At 28.7% G+C, this 6,545-nt stretch overlaps 1 long non-coding RNA gene across 2 annotated transcripts; it reads right to left on the reverse strand.

Annotated features, from left to right (window-relative positions):
• Positions 1–2,456: 2,456 nt before the first annotated feature.
• LOC115034207 lies at positions 2,457–6,539 on the reverse strand. 2 transcript variants are annotated; one of them, XR_003839552.1, is made up of 5 exons: positions 5,430–6,539; positions 4,005–4,064; positions 3,277–3,309; positions 3,061–3,111; positions 2,457–2,848 (listed from the first exon to the last, which is right to left on the reverse strand). It is a non-coding gene; the product is annotated as an uncharacterized LOC115034207 (long non-coding RNA). The 2 variants fall into 2 exon arrangements; XR_003839551.1 differs by lacking the exon at positions 2,457–2,848 and having other exon boundaries at positions 2,942–3,111.
• Between the last annotated feature and the right edge of the window lie 6 nt (positions 6,540–6,545).

Consider the following 6,545-nt stretch of genomic DNA (forward strand, 5'->3'; position numbering starts at 1 on the left):
AATTTTGACTTTTCAACATTTTATTTTCATTAATCTCGTGATTTTTAATATTTTTTTTAGTTTATAGGTAAATCGACAAAAGACCTGTTTTTGTCCGTACGGCGAGTCCACTTCTACAGCTAATGGGTTTATCCTCACGGGGCACCCTCTATATAAGGTACCTACTATACTACGTATGAGTTGTATGTCTTATAACTAGGTTAAGAATTATTAGTTTTTTATTGCTTGAAGAAAATATCCAAATAAATTTAATAGGTAGTTAAGAATTGAGAATTTTTCTTTCTATTAAAATATTTTTTTAATAAAAATATGAAATTTTTAAACAATCGAATGTATTCTTAATATTTTGATTAGATTTTTATTTAGTATTTCAAAATGTATATATAATTTGATTATTATATTGAATATTCTATTATACCTTATTATTCCTACACATTATTACCAATAAATATTTATTAGAGATTTACATTTATTTTATGTAATAATAAAATAAATATTGTAACTTACAACATGCTATAAATCACAACAAAAATACAAAATTTAAATTAATAAATTTTAAATACATGGGTATTATCATAAAAAATGTAGGGCTTGAAACCGAAAAAATTTTTTCCGGTTTCAAGCCCTGCATTTTGAAAAAATTTTTCCGTTTTCGGTTTCGGTTTCGGATACCGGTTTTGATTTTTTCCGATTTCGGTTCCGGTTTCGGATACTGGTATCGATTTTTTCCAATTTCGGTTTCGGTTTCGGATACTGGTATTTATTTTTTTATTTCGATTTCGGTTTTTAACGGTTTTAACCTGTATTCAAAATCAGTATCGAATATCGGTTTTAATCCCTGTAATTATAATAATTTATAATGACATAAAATACTGGCGTAGGAACCTACTCGCCAGTCGCGGTCACTGTCAGTGGCAGCGTGAACTTTTTTCCTATGACGTAATTACCCACACACCAATATATTTACGCAGGTCATATGTAACTATGCGTGTATAAGTTATAAGCTAGTCTAGCCGCAGTGGCGAACCTAGGCCTTTGTTGAAGGGGAGGCAAATATATGGTACCCTACTCTAAAAATGTAATTGTTAGCCAGTACACCCAAGTTGAATTAATATTATTTGCATATTATTATATCTGTATAAAATAATAATATACTTTGGAAGTTTCAAGTACGCACGAATAATATTTTAAATTACAACACGAAACTAAAATCGTTATTCTTCGTTTAAATATCTAATTTTCTCCAAATTTCAACTTAATAAATACCTAAAAAAAAAAATTGTGTATATATTTTTTGAAAATGTTCAGTTACAGTATGAACTACTTACATGGAACCTATTTTTAAATCCTTAGCTATACAAATTTAACATTTTATATATTTTTAAGTTTTTAGTTGCAAAATAATTTTTACATTTTCAATTTGATAAACGCTGTATAACGATATCTAATGTCATAGAAGATAGAACTATAGAAGACGTATAGTCGTATAGAATATAATAGAAACGACACTCAAATAGCGATCGATTTAATTACATTTACAATAATTGCTTTTCTGGAGGCTCCATCACCTACATGATGTTATAATAAATAATTATATCTTATACGTTATAATATTATATTTAATATTGATCGCATTGTATGATAGAAGGATAGAACATTTTACATAATATACATGATATTTATTATTTGCTACCATATGCAGTACTTATAAATTATATCATTCATAGCTTTTAAACAGAAATTCAATTATAGCCTATAGGTTTATTTTAAATGCGTAGAGCTATTTAAATGTTAGATATTAATGTTATAATTTTTCGACTTCCGTTTCGGATATCATGTTATTTCTTAAGATTTCGTCTTAAGTTTCAAAAAAAGGTACCTATTATTTTTTCCGATTTCGATTTCGGTTTCGGATACCGGTATTTATTATTTCCTATTTCGGTTTTGTTTTTGGATATCAGTATTGATTTTTTTCGATTTCGGTTTCGGTTTCGGAAACCGGTATTGATTTTTTTGGTTTCGGTTTCAGATACCGGTATCGATTTTTTCCGATTTCGGTTTCGGTTTTGGATACCGGTATTAATTTTTTCCGATTTCGGTTTCGGTTTCGATTTCGTTTTTGGTTTTTAACGGTTTAAACCGGTATTCAAAATCGGTATCGAAAATCGGTTTCAAGCCCTGAAAAAATGGGAATCTAAAACTGTTCAACTCTCATTAGATATCAGTACATTGATAATAAACATAAAAGGTGTAACAGGAAGACCTGATAAAAAGGTCTAAAATAAATTTACTAAAAAAAAAATATTGATATTTAAAAAAATTCTGAAAAATAAACTAGGTACTTGACTTAGAAAAATGTTTATATCATCGAAATTGTTTTTAGAATGATTTTAATAAATTGGCTGTTTTTAATTTTTCCGAAAATATTTAATCAAATTTTTTAACTATACCTGTAACGCAAGTGACTAAAAATGTATTATATAATGTGTATATAAAAAAATATAAAAAAATAAAAATATTGATTAGGACAAAAGTTATTTTATCTCTCAGGTCCTCCTGTTAAACTTTGTACATTATGTAGTAGATATAATCATATTGAACTCAAGCTAAATATTTATCAACTTCTTGGTTAATATTTGGTAGGAAATTTATATTATTAATGTGATATTTACCTACTTTGCACTACTATTGTTTAAATTGTAACATCAATCTGATCTATTAAATACAGAAATACACAATTAATTCTTATAATCTAAAATTAAAATATTTCTTTCTATAACATACGAAACGAAGGCCACAGGTCCTGAGCTGTATGTTGTACAAAACGCTGATGTTGTCTTAAAGTAGTCTTTGAAAAAATACAAAAATAATAATTTATAATTGTTAAAATAACAGTTTAATTTGATTTTTTTTTTTTGATTTTTAGTTGTATTTAATTTATAGTACCTACCGAATCATAGTTTTAGAGAATATATTCTAATTTATAATATAATAATAATACATAATTTTTTAACGTGTGAGATTTATGTTTTATTGTTTTGTAACCAGTTTAATAATTACCTCCTTCTTTACTGTCAGGCGAATAATGAAGAACAAACATATTCAATGGATCTGAAATAATTTTAATTAGGTTCAAGTGTTTATTATTACTTTATAAATGCTAAATTTTATATTTGCATAGATAACTGTATTATACGCAGTAATTAATGTACATGAATTTTAAAGGCATTAAAATGCTATTATAATTATTATATATCATTGATGAAAACAACTTACAAACAAAAAATTCATCTTTCTTCCGTTTCTCATCTAATAAAACATATAACATAAAAAATAATCCTACACTGCTTAATACATTTTATAAAAGTATATATAAATTAATAAAACAACAGTAAGGAATATAACAGGCGTGTAATATTATTATGATGATTTGTAATATTTTAATAATAATATGGAGAATTGAATATAATATTATGTGTATGGTGTATCATACTAATCACACCACGTTGGAGGAAAACTGCACATTAACATTAACTATATTCTGTTCAGCGAGACACCGCGCTGCGCACCGATGAAAACTGGTTACCCTACGTTAACAACCAATACCTGATGCCTACTTAATTTATCATTCTACGATTGTTAGTAGGTGTGATCGTTATTTTAATAAAACATTATTCAATAAGAATACAATTTATTATATACCATCTCACACTGAGTTAATTCCTAATTCCCTGATGCAGAATTATAATAATATAATATATAAAGTTATTATCAAATAACCAAATGTAATACTATTTTATGGTAGCTATATGTGATAGCCAATAAGTATCAATTTGCACTGTTACAACCTAGACATCACTCTGCGTAGTATCATTAATGCATATTTTTATATGATTTATGTGTATTTGTCATTATTTTAGGTGCCCACTAAATATTGTTTTACATTTGTCATTTAATCATAAAAAAAAATATAGGAATATATTTAACTAGTAATGTAAACTTACTCAAATCATCTATTTGGGCTTGAAACTCTTCTTGGTTCCCCTTCTGTACGAAGTCTTTGACTATAAAAGTATATATTTCACTTTGTTACTGTTTTTATATTTCAAAATCATCAACTACTCATAATTGAAATAATTACAACATAAACATCATATAATAATATTTTAGTATTAATTTAGCATGATGTAATGTAATACGACCCTAATAATTTTCTTCTTGAAATTAAACTATGAATCATTTCTGTACAAGCTAGTTTTTTAAAAAATAGTATCAACAATACAGTGGATTCAGATCAGTTATGGGAGCCTTCGTAGTATCCAAGTATGTATCATATAAACGCTATTCTAACATATTATACTTGATATAAAAAGGACTGATACATATCTTAAATAAATATATGGCTAGAACAATTAGATCCAATCCAAAAATAACTCACACATAAGAAAATACAGAATTTCACGAAAAACCAAAAGCATTATATACTACTGCGTATAATTTGTTCATAATAATACATATTATAAATGGTTAGGTAAATAATAGAATAACCGGGAGGAATGTTAAAAGATCGTGGTAATTGTAATATTATTACACTTTTAATAACTATAGGGTGATCGGTATATTCTGAATATCTGTATTGTACCAATCACACCACATAGGAACGACCGGTTAGTGTGTCGTGTCGTTACTCGTTCCTATGAGGTATAGACCTACGCCAATTTAAAAACAAATTCAAATTTTGTATTTTTGTAGTGTTTTACAGCGCCTTGTAAGTTACGGTATTTATTATATTCTTACATAAAATGCACATAAATCTCAAATTTATATTCATGGGTAATATCGTGAAGAATAAACAATACATGCAAAAAAGAAACTTATTGATGGACTGACATTAACTCCGGTACAGCCACACATAATTGCAGTCTAATGAGATTTTTGCTACTACCTACTAACCTACTACATACTGCATAGGTACATAATTTTACAATATTGTTAGTACGTGTGATAGTTAAATTACTAAGAAATGCAACGAGAATACAATTTAATATATATTATTATTTCAACTTTAAGAATTATTGTGAATACAGATTTTATTGTATGAATAATGTGTATTTGGATATTTGAATTAACCATTGTAATATAGTACTTAATCATACTACTATACTCTGTTCAAAATAAGACGATGACCTGGCGGTGACCAGTTTTCGTTCCGTGACGGTCAGACGCTGTCCCCACTACGGCGACATGTCGGGCGCTGCCACGGAACAAAGCCACGCCCATGCGCACATCTTGGCCGCCGGGTCATCGTCTTATTTTGAACAGAGTATAAGTATTCATTATACTTAATCTTAATTTGTATAGCCATAGTATATAATATACAATATTTAGATATAACATAATATGTAGGACGTAGGTACATGCATACTTACAGAATTCGCTTCTAAAACTATCAAGTGCTTCATCATTTTCAAACTGAATATCTATAAAGAGATAAATTATATTATATATAAATCTCAGATTGTTATTGTTTTTATAATTCAATAATATAATCCACTGCAAATACTAATTATATACGTAATTACAATACATAAAATATAAATTCATATTTAAATTATTAATTTAGCCTAATGAAAGAATGACTCTCTATTTTCCCAATTCATCCCTAATCGTTCGAATATATATATCCAAAATAATTCAATTGATGTATGGAGTGTAAAAATCACAAAACTGCGCGATGTGACGTATTATAAGTCCATGATATTCCCCTAGGATTCCAAACTAATTGATAATCAAAAAGAAAATTTTAGGTATAGATCATAACTCAATAGCTTATAGGTTGAAACGGTATACGATGCAATAGTGTGCCACTGCTTCTTAAAAACATAAATGTGTTGGTTTTAAACAGTAAGATATTTGATTTTTTGATGTGTATTAAATACGATTGGGGATGGAGTCAACCTTTTTGTCCCGGCGAACGTTGACTCCGAAAATATTTTTACAATATACATGAATAAGTCTCAAATATTTAAAGTAATATCGTGGAAGGAACGGATTAGTTGAGTCAGGCCCGCAAGTGGTGTCTGTTCAAAGGTCCGTTCGGGTTAGTATGGCCTAAGCAAGCGCACTTTAGGGGACTTGATTTGTACGATGGTTTTTAATTATTCAATTATTCAATTATTCACGAGGAAGTGTCTGAACGACATTGTCTTCGGTGCTTGTCATTGGTTATCCGCGTCTTAGGAGTGTTTCACCTTGCATGCTTTTTAATGCGGGCGGAAGCGACACATTAGTTTTCTTTACTCCAATGATCTATTGGTGGCGTCTAAACCGTTCCCCGACGTTGGGTATATTGATAGGTCATCATCTATATAACTTCATGTAGATTGAGATATAGGAAATCCGTAGTGCTTCGTCTGCGTAGTCTATCTGAATCCTCGGTCATATGGCAGGTGGCCCGGTGGATCGGACTTATGTAATCTAGATAGGTATAGGCAACCTGTATTGATTCATATGCTCCAGACTGTGAGTTCTGGTTCAATCGTCGA

Source organism: Acyrthosiphon pisum, chromosome A2 (assembly GCF_005508785.2).
Source record: "Acyrthosiphon pisum isolate AL4f chromosome A2, pea_aphid_22Mar2018_4r6ur, whole genome shotgun sequence".
NCBI lineage: Eukaryota > Metazoa > Arthropoda > Insecta > Hemiptera > Aphididae > Acyrthosiphon > Acyrthosiphon pisum.